Source organism: Myxine glutinosa, chromosome 4 (genome assembly GCF_964187855.1).
Source record: "Myxine glutinosa chromosome 4, kmMyxGlut1.1, whole genome shotgun sequence".
Lineage (NCBI taxonomy): Eukaryota > Metazoa > Chordata > Myxini > Myxiniformes > Myxinidae > Myxine > Myxine glutinosa.
Genome location: NC_136264.1, coordinates 116,875,076 through 116,899,437, shown reverse-complemented (window position 1 = coordinate 116,899,437; position 24,362 = coordinate 116,875,076). Strand labels below are relative to the sequence as shown.

The 24,362-nt window shown below is 43.3% G+C and overlaps 1 long non-coding RNA gene across 1 annotated transcript in view; it reads left to right on the top strand.

Moving 5' to 3' along the window:
• The first annotated feature begins 859 nt into the window (after positions 1-859).
• The window catches only part of LOC137425114 (uncharacterized), a 36,829-nt gene continuing 13,326 nt past the window's right edge, over positions 860-24,362 (top strand). The window contains exons 1-2 of the long non-coding RNA XR_010984058.2: positions 860-1,065; positions 18,239-18,296. This is a non-coding gene — a long non-coding RNA (uncharacterized LOC137425114). The remainder of the gene's footprint in view (positions 1,066-18,238; positions 18,297-24,362) is intronic.

The following is a 24,362-nucleotide window of genomic DNA, read 5'->3' as shown; positions in this document are numbered from 1 at the left end:
GAAACGTTTGCAGCAAGAAGAGTGTAAATATCTCCAGATCAAGGCTACATGTCAACTGACACTTGGAGCTGAATTGAAGAGCTTCTGAAACTAAAATTATTTGTTAATTTTGCTCCATATTATTTTGCAAACTTTGGAAAGTCTCCCCTCTAGGCAGCAGGATAGCTCAGTGGATGTATGCTCGTCTATGAGCTATCAGGTTCTGGGTTTAAAGCTCTGAAACATGAAATCTAAAACCAGCTGTCTTCTCCTACAGTGCTAGTGGATTGTGCTGAATCATAGAGTATGCCAACTTCTTGATGGGTTCCCTCAGCTGTTGTTCAAATTCATTAAAAAAAACACTGGTATTTTTTGGGGTGTTCTCCTTATTTGTCTTTCGTGCACAAAAAACCTCCTTTGTTATTTTTTGGCATCTTACAGATCTTTTGATATTCCAAATTTGATGTGGTTTTTCCAAACCAATGAATAATTTCTAAATTGCTGTAATTAAATTTTTGGAGAAGGACGTATTCAAGGTATTTTGTGATCTATTCTTGAGATTTTCATGTAGTAATAGGACTATTTCTGAGTTGAACATTTGCTTGTGTTATAGAGTTAAGTATATAACATTTATAGTTTATCCTAAAGACTAACTGAGGAAAGAAAATCGACAATAACTCTTAAACAACAAATATAAAGGGCTGACTCCAAAACAGCAAATAGAACAACTCTGACTGACAACTATCGGGGACGCCTCGTCATGGTGGTTTTACCCCCACCACTCCCCCATCTCCCCCCCCCCCCCAATGCAAGTCGGGAGCCAAATCTTCTCCATTTCTTCTCTGCTGCCCAGATTGGTCAGGGCAGCGTGGACATGGTCAGAGAGCCGATGGGTCCACATAGACCGGCCCTTTCCCTCTACTCTCTCTCTCCTTCTCTCTCTCCCTCTCTCTCTTTCTCTCTAACCCTGTTGTGGCGCTGACGTTGTGAAGGCGGGGGTACACCATCCTAGGTGTGGGGAATCTCTGGGTCGCTCCTGGAAGATCAATCGGCTGTCTCCGTGCCATGGGCTTGTTCAACAGAACTGTACGTGCCTATACAACAACAACAACTCTGACAGACCTTTTCAATTCTTTGATGTGCCTTTCAGTGTTTTGGGGGGTTTGTTGTTTGGCCTTTCTTTTATTGGTGGCTTTTACTGCTCCTGATATTTCTCCTGCGAGAGTTCCGGCTGCGCCGAGTCCGGCAAATATACCAATTATACATGGAGGAAAGTCTCCTTTAATGAATTATTATTTTAGCATACTTTGTCATTTTTAGCTCACCTGGAACGAAGTTCAGGGGAAGCTTATGCGATGGTGCGTTGTCAATCCGTCCATCAGTCCGTAAACACTTGCAACTACTTTTCCGAAACTGCTGATGGGATTGCGACCAAATTTGGCACAAAAGATAGTTGTTGTATTGTGACTGAAGTTTGTACACAGCATTAAAAAAAATCGGGGTCTCAGGGGCTCTACCGGGAATCAAAGTGGATCCAGGTTTGACCCCCCCCCCCCCCCCCCCCCGCCAAATAGGATTTTTGCTTTTTCCTTGGAAACTACACATACTATTTCGATGAAACTTCACCACAGCCTTCGATGTACCAAAGTTTGTTCACGGCATTAAAAATAATCTGCCTCTTTGGGGGACTATGGAGGGTCAAAGTGGGTCCAGGTTTGACCCCCCCCCCCCCCATCCCTCAAAATAGATATTTGCTTTTTTCTCTGAAACTACACAAATTATTTCGATGAAACTTCACCACAACCATCAACACCCGTGATGTACCTACGTTTGTCCAAGACATTAAAGAAATCTGCCCCTTTGAGGATCTGCTGGGGGGGGGGGGGGTTGGGGGTGGGAGGGGGTTCCCCCCATCAAAATAGGTATTTGCTTTCTTCTCAGAAACTACATATGCAATTCTGATGAAACTTGACCACAACCTTAATCAGCTGTGTTGTACCAAAGTTTGTTCCTGGAATTTAAAAAATCGGGGTTTGAGGTGGTCTATGGGGGATGGAGGGTGGGGGTGGGGGGGTTGCCCCCCAAAATAGGTATTTTTACTAGCAAAATCGAAGATTTTTCAAGTATATTGGTCGGTTGCGTTGTGGTTCTGTCTGTCTGTTTGTCTGTTTGTCTGTTTGTCACTGGCCTACATGTCACAATTCTAAACCGATCGTCACGAAACTTCACCAAGTTGTCTAGGTCGTCCCAATTGAGAAGCCTATTGATTTTGGGGTCAAAGGTCAAAGGTCACCTGGAGGTCAAATTCCTAAAATCGCCATTTTAAATCCGATTGACTTGAAAATTGAATAATATTTGTATATTGAGTCAATAAGTTGGGAAATGAACTATTTTTGAGGTCAAAACGTCAAAGGTCAACTCAAGGTCAAACTTCCAAAATCAGCACTTTTCATCTGAAAAACAGTCAATTTTCATCCGATTGACTTGGAAATTGAACAGCATTTGCACATTGTGTCAATAAATAGGAAAACCAACTATTTGAGGTCAAACGGTCAAAGGTCAACTCTAGGTCAAACTTCCAAAATCATCACTTTTCATCTGAAAAACCGTCAATTTTCATCCAATTGACTTGAAAATAGAACAGCATTTGCACATTTTGTCAATAAATAGGAAAACCAACTATTGTTTAGGTCAAAAGGTCAAAGGTCAACTCGAGGTCAAACTTCCAAAATCATCACTTTTCATCTGAAAAACCATTATTTTTCATCCGATTCACTTGAAAATAGAACAGCATTTGTGCATTGCCTCACTGAATTGGGAAACCAACTACTTATGAGGTCAAAAGGACAAAGGTCAACTCAAGGTCAAACTTCTAAAATCATCATTTTTCATCTGAAAAATCGTCACTTTTCATCCTGTTGACTCGAGCTTTGATTTAGATTGTAAATTTTAATCTTCATGGAATGGACAATTTGCTGTATCAATGGAAAACTTGGGGGGGGGGGGGGGAGGGGGCGGATTTTGCAAGTATCGTGCTACGCATGACGTCTTCTTGTTTTGTTTGTTTATACTAGGGCATGCCCGTACTATATCTATATCTAAAATTATATCCCCCCCTCTATTTACATGAAATGGTTTGGTTCATGAAATGTTTTGGTCCATTCGCAACGCCAAAGCGAACGGCGAACGCTTTACATGAAATGGTTTGGTGCATGAAATGTTTTGGTCCATTCGCAACGCCAAAGCGAACGGCGAACGGCTTGCGAGTACAGTGACAATCCCCCCGGGGTTTTTATTAGTTTTAAAACATAGTTTAACGCCAACATAGCGCCAACATAGTTTGCAAACGTGAAATAAATGAATACGCTCTCAAATGTGCCATCCGAGGCAGAGTGTGTCCGCCACGTTCGGCACACGCGATAGCTCGCTGCTCTCTGATTGGTTGAATCGTTTTTTGGACATAGCTCGGTAAGTAATTGTCCGATTAATATGAAACCTTGAAAAGGCACATCCTCGGGTCCCCAGCAATATACCTGGCAAGTTTAAAGTATATCGGACCCGTGGTTGTCGAGAAACAGCGGTCACAGACAAACAAACGTACAAACGTACAAACAAACAAACACACAGAGATTACTGGAATTATAGATAGATAAAGTCTTATGATTATGTTAGTAAGATTCTACATGCTGCCCTGTCTTCTAGCAAGCATTGAAATTGGTTTAAAATACCTTTTGTCCGTGCAGTGTACTGTTTATTCTCAATAGGTGAGCGTCAGTGGTATTGCCCCTATGTTTAGTATAAGAATTCCATTTTCATTCAATGTTGTCAACTGTTCTTTGCTTAGTAAAACACTAACTCTGAAAATGTACCTTTTCTTTGAATTATGGTCACACAAATTGTGCATAATTTTGCTTACCAATCCACAAATTCATTTGAAGCTTACTTTGATTTACAAAAACTCCCGTAGCTTCCTTCTTCCCTTTCATGACTGTCCTCTATAAGCACAAAACATTATATTAGGCTAATCATCGTGCAATTTTATACAATGACTTGCCATTCTGTTTCTTCAAATGGCAGCAGCAATGATCAATTTATTTACCTTCTTCTCTTGCAATATACAAAGAAGTGTTGACTCTGTTAGATTTTGTTGTTTCCTTTTGGATGCTCAGGTAGATTGCATATTGTGCAGTCATTTTTGAAGTTGTCTATATTAAAATAATACCTGGTGTTGGCCAGATGAGTTAATCTCCAATGCACTTCTACATATACTTGCATACAGCCATACACGTACATATGCATATATATACTTATGCTCACATACGGGGTCTGCCTAGTAGGCATGTAAGACATTGGCCATTATAAAGTTTGCAGTGTTAAGTGTGGAAATTTTCTGAGGAAATTCCGTTGGCTCAATAGCGCATTGGACTGTCACCGCGTAAGTGATGAAGGTCCCTGGTTCGAGTCCCGGGTTGAGTCAGAATTTTTCACACTAGCCCCATGCAGGAATTTAATTCCTGTTTATTAAAAAATTGTGGATGAGTTAATCTCCAATGCACATTCACATATTCTTGCATACACGTACATACGCATATATACTTACACTCACATCTGGGGTCTGCCTAGCAGGCACGTAAGACATCAGCCATTATAAAGCTCGCAGTGTTATGTGTGAGACATCTCTGAGGATATCCCGGAGACTCAATAGCTCAGTGGGCTGTCACCGCGTAAGTGATGAGGGTCCCGGGTTGAGTCAGAATTTTTTCACACTAGCCCCACGCAGGAATTTACTTCCTGTTTCTTAAATTATATATATATATATATATATATATATATATATATATATATATATATATATATATATATATATATATAGTTGTGGATATGAGAATGGTTTTTTTAATTTTATTGTTGTTGTAAAAGGTTGTTGAAAATATCGCCCCTCCTCCCTCCGTTTGTGGTTGTATAAAGGTCAAAGGGCGTTCCCGTAGTTAGTTCCATAAAGCATACATGAAGGACACTATAATATCCCTGTTCAGTAGTTTATTTCCTTATTCTGTGTATTAGGTTAAGGCTTTGTCTTCCATTAAAATGACACTCCATTGCACCAAGTGAAATAAGATAGATTCCCTTCATTCCCCATTCCCACTCCCAAAACTTCCATTGCCAAGACTCAATTGCCAGCTACATCCCCTCCAAGCCTCCATTGCCAACTGCACTGGGCAGTTTGCCAGGTTTGCTACAGCTGTGGTTGTTGATTTCGCCCCAAAGCCGCCATTAAGCATGTGCTCAGCTCGGGGAAGAAGGGCGTGCCCGCCCATCGTCATCAAGGGCGGAGCCAGAGGGCCGTGCCGACCAATCAGGGCCGAGGCGAGCTGACCGATGGGCATGTCCTGAAGGCCGGCGGCTTGATCGCCTGAGGCGCTATAAAAGCGCGCGCGCAAGAAGCGAAAGTGTGGTTGGACCAAGAGGTGTGGTTGGACTGAGTACGAGACGAGTCAGACGAGTCCTGGAAAGAGCACGCGATGTACACAGAGCAGCAGCAGCAGCCACAGCAGCAACAGCGGCAGCTTCAGCAGCAGCAGCAGCAGCCACAGCAGCTTCAGCCACAGCAGCTTGGGGCCTTGATGGCAGTTTTGAGCAGGGCCGCGAAGGAACGGCGGCTGCTAAATGCGCCGATCATGCTGCAGTACCCGTGGACCTTCCTCTCCCTCCAGCCATTCACCTCCTGCCAGTCCTATCATCATTCCCCGCGTGAGTCTGTCCTTGTTTGTTCTGTCCCTGGGTTAATTAAGACTGTAGGTAAGCTAGCGTTGCACTGTGTCTCTAATATCTTCTGTAAATTATTTTCTTATCTTTCCTTCTTCCTTGGTTACTTTTGGTTGTAAATAGTAAATAAATTATATTCGTATTCCCTACTTCTGTCTTCTTCTCCTTCACATCCGTGTCGCTTTTGTCTTTTCCATATTGAATATCTGTGGCGCGATCCGGCCAACGTTCGGGAATCGGGTTAGTCGGGGTAACTGTTCGGGCCGCGGTGCCATCCGCTCGGCAAAACAACATCTTATCCGCGGTCCGTAACAATATATATATATATATATATATATATATATATAACATTCGGGGTCTGCCTAGCAGGCACGTAAGACATCGGCCATGTTCAAGCTTGCAGTGTTAAGTGTGGAAAAGTTCTGAGGATATTGCAGCTGGCTCAATAGCGCAGTGGGCTGTTGACGCGTTATCAATGGAGGTCTGTGGTTCGAGCCCCGCATTGAGTCAGAATTTTTTCACACTTAGCCCCTCGCAGGAATTATGATTCCTGTTTATAAAATTGTAGATTAATTAATCTTCAATGCATTTCTACTTATTCACGCAAACATAAACTTACGCTAACATTCGGGGTCTGCCGAGCAGGCATGTAAGACATTGGCCATGATAAAGCTCACAGTGTTAAGTGTGGAAAAAGTCTGAGGAGATTGCGGCTGGCTCAATAGCGCAGCAAGCTGTTGACGCGTTATCAACGGAGGTCGGTGGTTCGAGCCCCGCATTGAGTCAGAATTTTTTCACACTTAGCCCCTCGCAGGAATTTGATTCCTGTTTATATAAAAAATAATTAATTAATTAAAATAGGCTGCATATTAATATTGTCACGTGATTCCCCTTGGTTAATACCGGGGAAATCATGAATAGCCAATAGGGAGCTTTTAAACTCCAAAGGCAATGCCGAAACGCAGATTTTATCTTTGCGGGGCAAGAAAGGGGAGGAAGATGAACCGCTTACCTGATCGATCCCGCCAGTCAGTTCTCAAACCTGCAGAAAATAAACACACGAAAACCCAGATTTAAAATGTACAAAAATAAACATGTTTATTAAAACGGAATGCCGGTAACAAGAAACGCAACGGTAAATCAGATTCCTAAATGCAGCGCTCCCACACCAGACTTATAACACAGACACAGGAAGAAAAGAACGTTGGAAAATAATGGTGTGATTTATCATGCACTTAGCTCAACTCGATCGGTACGTCATCAGCAATCGTCCAGGCCCAGCGCGCAGTCCCGATGCAGCTCCGGTGTTGGCGGGAAACCACTCATCATTTGGCACACACGTACAAAGTCAGGCCTCCATTCTCCTCGCACGCCAAAGGATTGTTTCAGTCAGAGTGTCGACGGCCAGGGGTGAGCGAGAGGGAGGGACAAGAGGAAGATGCGAGAGGCGAGGAAGGGCAAAATGCAGGCGTGAAGGGCAAAAAGCAAGATTCCAGGGTCAGCGAGCAAGGACAGAGGGCAAGAAGAAGAGAGAAAAAAATGTCGGTCCTTGAGTGCTTTTAACGTCGGCTCGTGACGTCATCAGCGCTTCTCCACCAATCAGCGTGCCGCTTCTACCCACCTCTGACATCCTCGGTGGTCTTCGCCAATATGTGCTCTGCTTCCTCATCGGCTTTCCTTCCACCAATCAGCGGGTAGTTTCTTGCTCTGCCCTGGCCAATCATGAGTCCTTCCTTAACCTGGCCTTCCAGTTTGGCGACTCCCGCCTAATAGCGAGTCGCTTCTTGCTCTGCCCCAGCCAATAACGAGTCCCCGGGGCATGTTTTTGGCCTGCTCGAGCTATGTGAGGCGATGTCGCCGGTGGTGCCTATCGGCAGTGTTCAGAACTGGCTTTCAGTTGGTTTTATGGTTATTGTTTAGTGCAATTAATGGCATTTCCTCACTAGTGTCTATTGTGGTGCCATAAAGGACAAAGGATAGATCACATAGGGTACAACTTGCAAGGGATAATTTATCCTTATGCCCTAATCTAGTTAACATGCCCCGCCCCTTCATGACAGGGACGAAGATACACCTTACTCCGACATTCGGCTAAACGGAGCTTATTACAGGTAATAGTTCTTACCCGTACATCCGGAGCACCTACCTATATGAATCTACCTGACTCTACATATCACTACCCCCACAAACATAACAATATTCATTCCACAAACCTTTTGACAAGACTTTTTAGCTCCTGCATAATAATTTTTATCTTTGTTCATTTGTAGTCTTTCACATGGATAAAATGTGGCAACCAGAGCAACTGAGTTGTCTGAATGAATGAATGATCGTTTTAAGGCCATTTTCCCCACCAGAGCGGGGGTTAGCCTGGCAGGCCCCATGACAATCATGGTTCCCTGTTTGAGGCAATGTTTTTATGGCCAGATGCCCTTCCTGACGCCAACCCTTAGTCGCCTCTTCGATGTGCAGGGATAAGGTGTACCTATTGTAGACTGGGGTACACACCGGGATCATTCATCCCAGCAAGCTGGTACTCAATTTGCCGACCTCGGAAGAATGACAGGCTGAGTCAACCCCCCTGGCGTTAATTCAGCGATCGACCGGGATTCGAACCCAGGACCCTAGGATCCCAAGCCGGCACCCTAACCGCTAAGCCAACACCAGGGTTAGTGAGTGAGTTGTCTCACCTCCCTATTTTGTAATAATGCAGTTTTCGTATCGGTATCGGGGTATCAGTGTCCAACTGGATGGTGCAGAGGTAGCACACTTTATACCTTTGAGCTTTCTAGTCTCAGTCATATTTTTAGCTGACTGTAAAATATTGGATTGGTGCTTCTGTGGCTGTGCCTGGCATCAGAAAGTGTGCTTTCTATTGGATGGATGGGAAGCTGGGCACATGTCTGTTCACATTACCTCGTGGTTATTAAGGATGCCAACATCTGTTGCAAAGAGTGGGTGAGTTATCAGTGGCACACTGGCTAAATTTCTAATTCCTACCAAAGCAACTTTAGTGGAACAAAGTGTACTGCAGCCATCTCCACATCAGTTACGATGAATTGGGCCTTTTAAAGTAGTCCTAGTCAATATATCAGTTTTGTTGTTTCCATTAATTTTTTCAAAATGAGCCATGAATAATGTGGCTTTCTGCAAGCATTCCAGGATGGAAAAGGCTACTTGAGTTTTACTCAGAATATCCATGGAGATTGGAGAGATGTGTTTTGCTCCTAATGCTTTTTCACTGCTGTAGTAATCGCACTCTTGTAGATATGACCTTGTACAGTATCTTCAGAAAGTATTCACACCTTGACTTTTTCACATTTTGTTGTTACAGCTTGAATTAAAAATGGATTAAACTTAAAAATCTTTGTGACCGATCTACATGTACTACCCCATAATATCAGGGGTTTTTTTTTTTAATAGAAATTTTTACATAATTAAAAATGAAAATCTGAAATGTCTTGAGTCTATGGGTATTCAACCTCTTTGCTGTAATGCACCACCGTGCGAGAGTATGTAAATATTGTCTGCCTCTGGTGTGTCATGTGTTACATGGGTGTTAAGGTGCGCGTTACGGCTGTTGGTACTTCTCTCACCAGCCATAGCACTTCCACAAAGGACTTCTGTGATTCCATTTGACTGACACAATCCGTGATTTTTCCCACCCGGAAAATTGGCTCTTGCCATCTCAATCAACTCTGCTAGGTTTGCCAGAACACTATTGTCTCGCCCCACCTGCTGTTCCTCTCTGTTGTGGTGGTGTGTTTGATGGGCCCAGATAAGGAATAGTTAGTTACATGGGTGAAACTCTTCCTACTATGTGTACTATTTTATAAACTTTGATACAACTTCGATAATATGTGTACGGAAATCCGTATTTTTGTAACGACCCATACTATGTTTTCCGTGTTTTCGTCGTCAGAAACATGCCCCTGTATAGGGCATTGAGGGGATATTTCGATATGCTAATTCGTTTAACCCATTTCATCCGGATGGGGTGCAATGTGAAGCATCATGACCACGATTTATATCTAAATTACTCCCATGGTACTTTTTAGTGAGGCATTTTTGTACAACTTAACCTGGTACAAAAACTTGCAGTTGTGTTACTGTAATCAGATGGATGTCTGCCAGGCAGGAGAATGTTTGATGCTAAAAGCTGCTAAATACTCCTGAGTTAATTACCACTAATGTTCTATTCTACCAGCCATTAATTAAGTTCGGTGTTAATGGCCTCCCACATCTGGTGTTTATCGATTCAGATTAAAGTATATCCATTCAGGCCTTCTTTATATTTTGATCGTGAAATCATGAACCTATTTAGTGAAATCAAGCAATGATGTTTTTAGCTGCGACGAGCAGCTCTATGAGAGGACCGCGTTGTTGTTCTTGTTGTTGGGGTGCCTTTTTGAATAGCGCATGCGCATACACTCGGACGTGCGTTGGTATTAGGTAAGAACATCGCGGACTAAAATTGCGATTTGTTTGAAGAAACCAGAATAAATTTAGCAACAACGACAACATGAATGTTTTCATATCAATCTCGTTTCACAGAACCTGACACAAATGAGGTGTAATTATTGAATTGCGCATGCGCATACACTCGGAAGTGCGTTGGTATGAGGTAAGAACATAGCGGACTAAAATCGCGATTTGTTTGAAGAAACCAGAATCAATTTAGCTGAAAGACAAAAAGACGCCAGTGCATGTGTATAATTTAATGACTGGTCGAATTTGGCAGCGCATATTGCAACGGATATCCTCATGATTCTACATGTCGCAGCTGGTGACCACACTGTGGTCATTTTTCCCTTGTTTTTTTTCTATTTGGACCTGGGGTGTTCATCCAATGAAACTTGGGCCTGAGGTTTGATGCGGGTCCTGGGTGTCGGAGCACAGCGAGCGTAATAAATGACGTCAACGAATAGATAAAAGATAAGGCCGAGTAAGAATCGACTCTGGAGGATTGAAACAGCTACAGGCGGGTAACTGACTCCGGGGGATTGAAACAGCTACAGGCGGGTAACTGACTCCGGGGGATTGGAACCGCTACAGGCGGGTAACTGACTCCAGGGGATAGGAACCGCTACAGGTGGGTAACTGACTCCGGGGGATTGGAACCGCTACAGGCGGGTAACAGACTCCGGGGGATTGGAACCGCTACAGGCGGGTAACTGACTCCAGGGGATAGGAACCGCTACAGGTGGGTAACTGACTCCGGGGGATTGGAACCACTACAGGCGGGTAACTGACTCCGGGGGATTGGAACTGCTACAGGCGGGTAACTGACTCCGGGGGATTGGAACCGCTACAGGCAGGTAACTGACTCCGGGGGATTGGAACCACTACAGGCAGGTAACTGACTCCGGGGGATTGGAACTGCTACAGGCGGGTAACTGACTCCGGGGGATTGGAACCGCTACAGGCGGGTAACTGACTCCGGGTATTGGAACCGCTACAGGTGGGTAACTGACTCCAGGGGATTGGAACCGCTACAGGCGGGTAACTGACTCTGGAGTATTGAAACTGCTACAGGCGGTTAACTGACTCCGGGGAATTGGAACCGCTACAGGTGGGTAACTGACTCCGGGGATTGGAACCGCTACAGGCGGGTAACTGACTCCGGAGTATTGAAACCGCTACAGGCGGGTAACTGACTCCGGTGGATAGGAACCGCTACAGGCTGGTAACTGACTCCGGGGGATTGGAACCGCTACAGGCGGGTAACTGACTCCGGGGGATTGGAACCGCTACAGGCAGGTAATCTACTCCATATAACTTGGGATTCGATTCCCGGTTCTAATGAAGGGAATTGATTCTAACTGGGCAATCGATTCTTCCGCTCAAGTCTACAGCAGTGTCATATAATAATCTTTAGATTGTTCAGCCAAATAACTTTTGGATAGACAACAAAATTAATGTTTTTATTCCATAACGGTTTTATTTTGCCCTAGCCTTGGTGGGTTCATCGTTGAGAGCAACAAGGTTACATCTGGCCAAATGAACATGTGATATGTTTCCCTGCTGGGATGTATAAATTGGCAGAATATCACCCCTTTGATGTCAAGGTCTAGATACACCACTGCCTGGCATGTAATGCACAAATCTGCTGGAGGATGGCCCATTGGCCCAGCCATGTTTTTTTTCCTACGATTTTCAGATGTACACACACACATTAATACATCCATGCATACATACATATCATTGTCTTGTTTTATATAATAGGATTTCATCGCACCAGCAGAGATCTTAGGTGGAAATCCAAGAAAACCAGATTTGAGGTGGAATTATTCAAATAAACCCAGGCCCTTTATAGTCCTTGAGCCAGACCAAAAGTAATGCTCCGGCGGGGGGAGTAATTCTCATTATGATTTTCCATTAGACCAATGTCTCAAGTGTCAGAAAAGGTGTGATGGACATCTGAGAACGGTAGCTTAGTGCCCGGATGGACGCCATCTTTGAAACCACCCAGCTCGAAAATGCCCATTTGGTGGGGTACATTGTTGCACGTGTATCTGGACTTCTATACTAGCTATCGATGTGCGGTTGACGACTAAATATACGTCCGATGTGTACCGTCTAAATAAAAAATAATATGAAGCATTTTGTTTTAGATTAATTATTATAAAAATCAATTATCGAAAAAAAATCATATATTTTTCAATATTTTATTATTAGACTTGTACTTTTTTTAGTGAAACAACACTGGTATGATTTTCCAAATTATGCATTGTGCTACACCGTTTATCTGTCTATAAAAATAACTCAAAAACTAAAACATATCATCCACCACGAGTTTACAACAAATAAATGTAAAGAGGCATAAAATGACTTAGGCCGCCGCTGGCATTATCTATTCTGACGATAACGCAAGTTAGGAATGTCGTACGGAGAGGATTTTAACACCATACGATATCTAATAAGCAGGCGGAAATTGTTACATAGGAAATCTGCACTTTGGTGGCCATCTTGGATTTCAAAATGGCCGCCAATTATATTAATTATTCATTACTAGAGTTTGGAAAGACGTATGGAGCTGATTTTAACACCATACGATGTATATTCCTAATAAGCAAGCGGAGGTATCATTGAACATGTCATGTTTTAGTCAAATAACACCGGTATGATCTTCCAAATTATACATTTTGCTAAACCGTTTATCTGTCTATAAAGATTTTCAGGCAATTTGGCCTGCATTATAATAGAGAACAACATATGCTATACAATATACAGTGCACACAAAGTTAATCATCAGAGTCGCCATCAGAGTCATTGGCATCCTGAGCCACGATAGCATCATCCTGCACCATGTTGGAGCATCCCTGCAGCTTACACACAACAGTGCACTTCAACCCATTCAGTATGCAGGAGCAATCTGACGGTCGACACGTCCTTCTGCATGTGCATGAGATGAGATTCAAGACGACATCTGGAGCTGGTAGACCCGCCATCCATCGGATTGTGAGCGAACCGCCATCATCGAGTTCCCAACCATGTCCTGCTGATGGTGTTGGGACGTCTGGTAGGTTTTCAAGGCTGCGTCGCCAGATAGCCGCCTGATAGTTGGCCCTAAGCGTATGCTGCATCAAGGAGTCTTCACAAGGCGGCAATTGTCCAGATTCGATCTGGCCCTTCTTTGCACAGAACATGTGATAACGGAGCGAATTAACACCGACGATCTTCGTGTTCTTGGCGTACAGCTGACACGTGAAGGCCTGAATGCTATTGAAGACGTCTGTTGGTACATTCCACGAAGATCCCAGATCTGTGAATGCTTGAAGATACAGCTCATTCGCTTGCACAAGCTTCAAAGCCTTTATCTTTCCTTGGCTAGCCAGAGCACTCACAGTGTCACACCCGCTCCATGCATGAAGCCCTGGCAATGCACTGCAAACTCCAGACCCCAATACCGCAGCCAACTTTCCAACGTCGATCATTCTGACTCGAACCTTTGTTCCTCATCTGATGAAGAGCTGACTATCGATGGTTCTGCTGAGATGAAGACTGATGATCAGAACGTCGGTGTCATCTGCCACTAAGATGATCGCCTTGTAGTGGGTAGCGGCGTGCTTTGCGTGGAGAAACATACGCGTGTCTGCTTCCTCGTGGCTACATTCGAGTGCTTGCACCAACTTCCACCTGGTCAGTACCAGACATTTTTCACCACAGGTGACATACAGTGTTCTGTTGCCTAGCTTTTCGCGATTTGTTTCATGTTTCCACGACTCCGCCAGAAACACAACCAGTTTCTCCTTTGTCTGGCTGCAAGCAAGGAGACACCGCCAGTTCATGATTTTGTGTGCGGGTCTGATCTCGCTGAAACTGATGCCTTCATTTGAACCGCGGTTCACACACTCAGCTGCTTTGATGGATTCTTCTGTGTATGTGTCAAAGACAACATCGATGCGCTCACTGCCTTGACCAGCGTGAAGCGCTGCAGCAAGGATGCGGCGAGAGTCTCGTGGCAAACATCCTCCTTGATGCTGCGAATTTTGAGGTCAGTGCTTCAAATCTGGGGTTCCTTGTCAGGATGATTGCTTTCTATCCACACCTGGAAGCCCTTCCAAATGATGCGCATTAGTGCCTCGTACATCAACTTGTGGAGTCGCACAGCACGGTTGTATTGCTTGCCTTCCAGAACCCTGTTGATGGAACCTTCAGCGATTACTCCTGACTCAACAGCTACATCCCGAAGGCCTGCATCTCCAAATATTTTCCCAATGCTCGACATGAAGTTACAGATGGTATGGAAGTTCCCCATCATGAGCACGATTCTTCCATATCGATCGACATCTTTCCATGCTATTTCGGTCGCCTTAGCAAATAGTGCCTGGTCTAGCACCACCGGTATACGCTCAAGCTGAAGTGATGACATGATGTTCAGAGCTTCTCTGAAGATTTCTTGCACTGTTGCCATATCTGTGGCAGGTGCGTTTATAGTCGGCAGGTAGCCAACTACATCTTCCGTCACCTGAACACGATCTCTAGTCATGATGTTGAAACCAGTCCACGAACTGATTGTCTGGTCGCATGGTTCCAGCATGCGAGTCATAATCCATACGTGATTTCGGCGCTGCGCAAGGGATGTTGCGCCTGCAAGAGTGTCAGAAAGATCTGCAGGCTTGATTGCAGGTGGGCCCTCTCGTTTCCCACCGCTGTATATTGGAACTAAATCGCTGGATGACGGGATAGATCGCTTCTTATCTGCTTTGGATACTGCCGATGGAGGTTGGGGCGGCAAACACAACTGCGACTTCGGTTGGACGATGATACCGTTGACGCGATGCGATGTTCCGCCACCACTCAGCGATTCCTCTAGCCTGTCGATGTTATCGAATGCTAATACAGTCGGGACCGAAGGGTGCACATGTGACGGAAGTGGTACTGTATCTTTCTCCACACTTGCTAATTTGTCTATGCATAGCGCTGTCTCGATTTCTTCCAGAACTGTGTACGAACATCCGTGCCCGAGTCGATTCAATATTCTGATGACCTCTGTATTACCGGTGAGCGTTTTCATGACCCACGGAAGTAGGACATGCTTCGATGTTCTGATGGTACCCCGGTGTACAGCATTGATGATATCTTGAGCCATCGACCATACCAGTGTGTCGGCACGCGCAGAGCTACCCCCACTCCCGCAAATCAAAGTATGCAGAAATACACGAAGAGAATCTGGTATCTTCACGTAATCTGAAGTGAGTTCTGCTGGCTGAGGCGGCCAACGTTCATTGTAATGAGCATCTTTGATCTGGTGTCGCAGTGAAGTAGCTGCACGCACAATGTTACTTTCACCGTCCGTTCGTTCAAATGCTTTCACTTCTGCTTTCAGGTTTACGCACTCTGCAGCAATCTCTCGCTTTGTCAGATTATCGGGCATCAAGTATACACGGTGTTTCACATTGAAGAAGATGAGCGATTCTCCAAACTCTCTTTGTAATGTGCGCTGCAGATTCTTCTTGATGGAGTCACGAACATCAACTGAAAATGTATCTGAAGACAGGATATCTGTTGCAACATCAACTATTGGAACAATCCTCGGGTTCAAGAACAAGTCAGTGCGAATGAAATTGAATATACATCGTATCATTTCTTTTTTCTCGATATTATCTTCAATGTCAGTTTCTACTTGAGGTTTTTGGGGCCGTGTGTAGTTTCTATAGCAGGAGAAGTGGTAGTGAGCCTCAGCTGCAACCATATCTCGTGTAGTCAATGCCAAAACTCTCTCATCATTGCGAGCTGTCGCAGCATCTCTTATTGTCTTATCTGCTCGAAGTTCAACAGCCAAGACAACTGTTTCACGGGTACGACTGCCTTTTATGAATTTTGAAGCACGCTGGCAAAAAATGCATTTATCATCGTAGACCATTGAAGTTGATCCTGTCTCTTCCCGTGATGATCGCCGTCGCACCGCATCGCCAGTATCAACTGAAGAACTTCTAGCTGCATTGGTCAAAGTAGCTAGGTGGTTTTTGTGAGTGAAGTCTGATCTACAAGCCCTATGGTATAATATTGGAATATTAGGAAGTTCAACTGCGCCTTCTTGGACTAGCTTTAGAATTGGATAAAAGTTTCTAACTGCGGCTGCGTCACACAATGTCTTCCAAGAACTGTTGCCCGCTGCCTTGCTTAGTTCAGAGAGTGGAGACTTCTTGCTGCACAGGATGCACGTTCCGGACTCAGGTTCAATCTTCGCCCGTTTCGCCTCGACACCGGCCATCTCAGCTGAAAGAACAAAAAGACTGACGTTAGATTACTCCGATATCCGAAAAGCTCGCCAGCTTACATAGACATACTCATCCAAGTCAGTGAACATGTTAGATGGCGCCACAATACAACTCTATAATAGAGTTGTATGTGGCGCCATCTAACATGTTCACTTTTAGTTCTTAAGCCACCCACCCCCCCCCCCCCCCCCCTCAGAAATTAATCAGGTCACCGCAACAAATCTCAGACTGAGATATAGAATATAGAATATAGATATAGAATAGACTGACGTCACTTTCGGCACTGGGTTCTGTGGGTTGATTATCGGCGGGAAATTCCAACTGACATAGTTTCGGTTTGTGGAAAGTGCATGCCTTTTCATATATTTTTTGTGTACACTCGTGGTGGATGATATGTTTTAGTTTTTGAGTTATTTTTATAGACAGATAAACGGTGTAGCACAATGCATAATTTGGAAAATCATACCAGTGTTGTTTCACTAAAAAAAGTACAAGTCTAATAATAAAATATTGAAAAATATATGATTTTTTTTCGATAATTGATTTTTATAATAATTAATCTAAAACAAAATGCTTCATATTATTTTTTATTTAGACGGTACACATCGGACGTATATTTAGTCGTCAACCGCACATCGATAGCTAGTATAGAAGTCCAGATACACGTGCAACAATGTACCCCACCAAATGGGCATTTTCGAGCTGGGTGGTTTCAAAGATGGCGTCCATCCGGGCACTAAGCTACCGTTCTCAGATGTCCATCACACCTTTTCTGACACTTGAGACATTGGTCTAATGGAAAATCATAATGAGAATTACTCCCCCCGCCGGAGCATTCACTTCAAAAAATGGCCGGTTGGCTCAAGGACTATTAGGGATAAATGATAGATGTGATCAATTTTAAGAATTTTCAACGTGAAGATCTTGAACTTGTCCCCAAGTTGAAAAAACACTGCGGTCGCGTGCTTGGAAGTGCTATGGCCGGGTTAATCTTACTATAATTCACCAAATGTCTGTCTGTCTGTCCGTCCATTCCCAGGTACCGCAAAAACGGCTGAACCGATCGCAACGATATTTTGGGTGGGTAATCCTGGGACCCCCTGGAGTAAAATAGGCGATATTGTTTTTCCAATTTTTTTTCCCAATTTCCAATTTTTCCAATTTTGCAGTTTTTCCAAACACGATGGAATAATATTTACCGATATGAACAGTGATGTGGCTTTTATTGAAATTCTACAAATACTGTTTAGATTTTGATGATTTGCGTGTGATATGATTTAACGGATGTTTATTATATAAATCGTTTAAAATAATAAAAAGCCTTCAATTTCTGATATTTTGCCTTTTCATTTGGGCCTCCCAATTGAAGCCCCGGCCGTAGGGTGGGTACCATTGCTAGTAAGAGGAATTTGTCGTTGCTATGACTTTGCTTTTTCACATTTTGACCTAATTTTTTTATTATGTTATTCATAATTCTCATAACATAGGTTTGTTGGAAATTTGATGACAAAAGCTCAAATTATAAAAAAAAGGTTATGGCCTATACACACACACACACACACACACACACACACACACACACACACACACACACACACACACTTACAAAACCCCATCTCCTGCTGTGCATGGGGGAATAGGATAATGCACAAAATTCCCAGCTGATGATCCGGATGGTAATTGAATCAGGCAGTGAGTAAGCTGAAGTAATTCTTCAGATCTCTCTTCTATTTACCCTGCATCTTTCTTTTGTTATTCCCTGGCAGATGAGAAGGATAGAGATCAAGATGTTTCTGAAATCAAGGTGCTATGTGTTCATATGAGGTGAGAATCTTTATAACTCGTGTCTTTATTGGTCAACAGCTCAAAGAAGCAACCTGAAACCCATGCTAACTTAGCTCTGTCATCTGCTAATTCAACCAGAAGGGATGCCAGGGTTCAGTGGGAAGGTGATTTTGGCAAGATCCCTTTAGAACTTAATTTGCACTTCAGCAGGAAACCTCATTTAGCTAAGTCCCTGCTGTGGAAACCTCATTGAGCTAAGTCATAGCCTTGAGGACAGAAATAAAGAAAACTCTCGATTTGTCTGAAAAATCTTATTTTCTTATGAAAATAAAAACCAGGCAATATTTTCAGCATTGCGCGAGTAGTTCATTTTCTCCAATTGTTCATCTTCAGATTATTTTGAGCAGTTGATTAAAAAGCAGTGACTAGGTAAATAATTTTAGGCCTTACGCTCAAATAACTGCTGAGGCAGAGCTCCTGGGAATGAGAAGTATTTTTTGTTTCATGGGTGATTGGTAGTTGTGCATTGGAATGAGGGCGGCAGAGTAATAAATGCTGTGCAGGATGCTGGGATGAGTTAATGATAAACTTTCTGCGAGCTACAGAGTATATCAGTATCATGATGGGACGAGTAAATTATCACACTCACAGTAGTGACTCTAGCCACTTTATTTCCTGAGATTGCAACTGAATTACAATGAAAAAGAAGAACCATCTTGTTGACACCATGCATATATCTATATTATAAAACAGGAGTGTCTGTCTGTCCGTCCCCAAACTACTGCCTCATTTTTGGGGCTTGCCCCGCCAAACCTCCTGTGGAACGTTTTGAGGTCCCAGCGGATATTGTAAAGTAGGTAGGAGGTTTCATAAATTTCTCAATAAAGTTATGATTTTGAAATTTACTTGGTACGAACCTGCCCCAAATCTGGAAGTGAACACATGACGACAATAAGCTGGTTTGATAATATCTCAATACAATCGTTACTTAACACAGTATTTTGTTATATTATCAATTTTTGATTCGAGTTGTGCTGCTTGGAATTGAGTGAATACAATTATGATTTTAAATTTCCAACCGTACGGAACTGCTCCATATCCGGATGTAACGCCAGCACGGATATAAATATTTGTTTCTGTCACGGGTCGTGATAAAAGTTTATATTTTTTATATTAATGCTGTTTAATTTGTGATGGGAGTTCTGCTGTTTGAAATGAAAATAGAGATGTTGAGTTCAAATGAATGAGGAAATGACGTGAAGGGTTCTACTTTCTCACCGTGACGTTTGCGGATCACCATATGCAGATTCGCCATTGACTGGGTATATAACCATTCAAACGGCTATGTTTTTTGTACAAGTCTTTCACGAACCTGCTGTCCATGCTTGATGGTTGACTGCAGGTGGCACAGGAATGTGGAATTTATTGGTTCCATGGTCTAGCAATAACTGTTTCCGCATTGTTTGTTTGCTTCCGGCTCCCCACCCATGCGTAGCCCGGGTACCTCGCTAGTATATATATATATATATATATATATATATACATATATATATATATATATTGTTGCGGATTCAGGGGTCGGCGCTCCCCTTATCAAGGGGGGGGGGGGGTTAATCCCCTTGTCTTTTAAGCTGGCCATCCCCCAATCCTGGAAATTATGACGCTCCTCCTGGTCGGTCTTGGGTAGGGTGATTGGTCAATTTGGGGTCCCAAATACCTAATTACCAACCCCGACCACGAGCAGGGAGATAACTCGCGCTTGAACCATGGATAAGATGGAATATTGCCGAGCGGTTCGCAATCCGCGATCCGAGCCGTTAACAAATGACTAAACCCGATCCTGAGCGGTTTCCAAATCGTGCCACAGGTACTCAATTGGAAGAAAAGACAGAGGCGATCGGATTAGGAAAACCAAGAAGGAACAAGGTACATTTATTAACAAACCAAAGAGGAAACGAAAGGAATATACAAGAAGGAGAAGAAGCAAAAGGACACAGGGCAGGCTTACCTATACAGTCTTAATTTATCACGACCCCAGGACAAACAGACTCACACAGAATTGTAGTGGTAGGGGAGGAAGGTCCAGGCAGACGGTTCCATGCTCCTCGTCCGGTCCCGACTCGTGCCGTGGCGGTGATGGAAACAGGCCGGCAGCGTGTCGTTGGCGTTGACCGCGAGCGGACCTTACATATGCGAGGGGCTGGAATGCTGCGTACGTATAGCGTGCCAAACGCTCTCTCTTTCCCGATCAATCAAGGTCCATATCAAACAGGCAGTTCGTAACAACGAGCTCTCTCGGCGCAGTTCTTCAATAAACAGTTCGTGCAACGCAATCCCCGGCGCAGTTCGTTACCATCGATGGTTCCCTGCGCAGTCCGTGATAGGGCTTGGCGCGTGCGCTTATATAGTGCGCTTATAGATCAATCCGCGCTTCATAGAGCCACGCCCGCCAGCAAGCTCACCTCAGCCCTGGTTGGTTAGCGAGGGCTCACCGGCTCCGCCCTTGATGGCTCGTTGACAGGGCCACGCCTCGTTCTTGGCGCCCCGCCCCCTTCTTCTCCAAGCTTGACCGCGTGCGTAATGGCGTTTGGAGCGAGCTTCAGCTCAAAGGCAGCGAAAGCTGCTGGCAGGGCCGCGTAACACAATTTGGAGAGAGAGACTGGCAAAATGGACGAAATGGGGCCTATCTTATTTGATTAATGCAACGCAGATTCAACTATTGGGAACACAGCCTTATCTGAAACACATATTAAGGAAATAACTGAAAATCCTATGGTGTCCTACATGTTGCTGTGGCCTAACTATGGGTGCAACCTTTAACCTTATTAAATGATGGGATATTTACAAGAGTTATTATTTATTTACAAAAGTGAGGGTTCTAAAAACCACAACAATATATATATATATGAAGAAACAAAATGGTGTTTCTGGGGTATTGACACAGCTCTTCTAGTGGGCACTATTCTATTCCAGCTGCACATTTTAATAACATACGGTCATGTCATATCATATGCAATAAAGATTTATAAATGCATATCGTTCCAAAAACTGATGTAAGAAGGTAAATAATGTAATGTAAAAGTTTTGCTCAAATCCAATTCAGTTTTGTAACCTTTTAAAAAGGTTATAAAAATACATATTTGCACTCCTTGATTACTTTGTTTCTACACTCGTAATTCTTCCTCTGTATGCAAGCATCCCTTTAATATGACGATACAACACCTTTTATTCCAAATGACTACCTTCCCTTTCCTGCTTCCGATAAAATCGTTTGACAAAAATCTTTGTCCAAACCAGAAGAGACAAAACACATGAAACCTCGCTCAAATTCAAGCTGATTTGACTTGCATTGGAAAAGCTTTTCCAAAAATAAAATAAAGCTTTTGCAGTGTAAAGCGTATGAAGCTTTTGGACGGTACAAAACATCTCTCAGGAATTGGATATGTGGATTTCCCAAAGTATTGTCGCTGCACAATGCGAGTAATCATTTTTCTCATTGAGCCCAAAATCGCCTTCCATCTGATTGCTACACCGGCCCTTTTGTGATGAATGCACCTGGGAACTTTCAGAGCAACAAAAGGTTTGCCTAGCCCATTTATCTTTCTCGATCCTTCATCTCTTACTCAAAAAACTGTCATAACTGCAAATGGATCAAGAGGAAGAAAACAGAAATTGTTTTTAACTGTTTGTTACTGGCGAAAATCTAAGATTTTTCAAGTATATATTGGTCTTGTGTGTTATTCTGCCTGTTTGTCTGTCTGTCTGTGTGTTTATCTGTTTGTATGTCAATCGCCTACAAGTCGCAATTTTAAACCAATCTTTACGAAACTTCACCAAATGGCGGAGTTGGTCATAAGGAAGAAGCCTATATTGATTTTGAGGTCAAAATGTCAACAGAGGCCAAAGTTCACAAACTTTGTCAAATTTCTAAAATCCTCAATTTTCATCCAATCGACTTGAAATTCGAAGAGGATTTACATATCAGGTCACTGAATTCAACCACCAATAATATTTTGAATCAACATGGGCCAAAAGGTTAACATAGGCTAAAGGTCAACAACTTAAGATGGAATATCTAAAATCCCGAAGTTTCATACGATTAACTTGAAATTTGAAAATAATTTGCATATCACATCACTGAATTTAATCACAAATTATTTTTGAAGTCAACATAGGCCAAAAGGTCAACGCAGGCTAAAGGTCAACAACTTATTCTCGAGATTTCACAGGTATCATGCTATGCACGACATATTTTTTGTTTACTACTTTAAACTGTAAAAACAATTCATACACATCCTGAGTGGTAAGGTGGTTCATTCTTTCATTCATTCCATTTGGGTAAGCAGTTCTTAATTCTTTAATACCGAAAAGTTCTGTAAGCTTGTGTGATTGTTTTATCCCATCCTTTTATTCGACCATCACCGCTTATCTTCCCCACACCCTCAATACTGAAGCTCGCATTTTGACAGTGTCCATAAGTAAAGTGACGGGTAAGTAGTGGACAACCAGTAGTTTTACTGGGTTTCTCATGCAGCTCCTATGTGCATCTTACATTACATCTCTGCATTGTTTCACCAGCATATAGCATCGAACATTTTCCGACAAGGCCATAAGTAAACTATGTTTGATGTTTTACATGTAATTATTTGATTTATTTTAACTTGTAAGATCTATCCATTACTGTACAATTAATTATATTGTTTGTGGCAAAGATAAGACAAGTTTTGTAATGGCAAATCCCACATTTACGCACTTTGTATTCGGATAAGTGTTCCCCATTGGCTAACCCAGAATGGCCACTTCCTACATCCAGGGGATCTGAGTTCACTAGAGCAGTACCTTGTCGAGGAACATAAATTATCTGAGGGTTATGCTTATAGTGCCCAGGGAGACGAGTTCATCTGGTCGCTGCCCTGCTTCACCTTTCATTTTGTTTAGTTTCATCATTTTCAAAGAAAAAGGCAGAAGAACCAAATAAATATAGAACAAATCTTATTGTGGATTTTCCACCAAAAGATAATGACAAATCAGCCGGAGAATCCTCGCCAAAAGAATTGTCAATCATCACACATCTGTTTTTTTTTCATTTCTGTTGCTGTTGCACACGCACACACGCACACACACACACACACAAACTTCATTGCCCCCACCCCCAGCCCCTCTTACCTGCACCCTATTTTTCTCTTAACTTTTAGGGCATGAGCTGCCAGCCCTCCTGTTCACAAAAAACAAGCAGCTGCTGACTTTTGTTCACGGCATGAAAAAAATCGGTCTCTTAGGGGGTCTACCGGGGGTCAAAGTGGATCCAGGTTTGACCCCCCCCCCCCCCCCCCCAAATAGGAATGTGCTTTTTCCTCTGAAACTACACACTATTTTGATGAAACATGACAACCTTCACCCCCCATGATGCACCAAAGTTTGTTCCAGGCATTGAAAAAAATATGCCCCTTTGGTGGTCTATGGGGGGGGGGGGGGGGGCGGGGTTGCCCACCAAAATAGTAATTTGCTTTCTTCTCAGAAACTACACCGACAATTTCGATGAAACTTCACCACAACCTTCAACACCCGTGATGTGCCAATGTTTGCTCAAGGCATTATAAAAATTGGAGTCTGAGGAGGTATACGGGGTTGGGAGAGGGTTTTTTGGGGGGGTTTTTTGTATACAAGATAGAGGCTCGTGTTAGAGGTAACATTAATCATAAAAAAAAACCGGACACAAAAAGTAAATAATAAAGGGAGCGGGAGACAAGATGGGGAAAAAGAGGTAAGCACACAAGTACAACATTTTAAAGCAGGAACATCAGGAGATCTGTGGGGTGAGAGGGCTTTGGGGGGAGGAGGCATGGGAAGAGAGGGTGGGAGGCGGGTGGTAGAGGTATAAAACACATGGACACTGCTAGGACTTCCAGGAACGAAGTCGGTATTTCAAAAAAGTGGATCTGGGGTGAATTAACGGGGATAAAAAAGATCAAAGTTTTGGATGGGAGAAGATAAGAGATGGTGGTGAACAGCCACCAGGTTGCTGGCAGATCCGGCCTTGCTCCCCCAGCTCTCTCTGTGCTCTGTCCCCCCAATATTCCTTCAGGTCGCACAAGATCTGCCTGC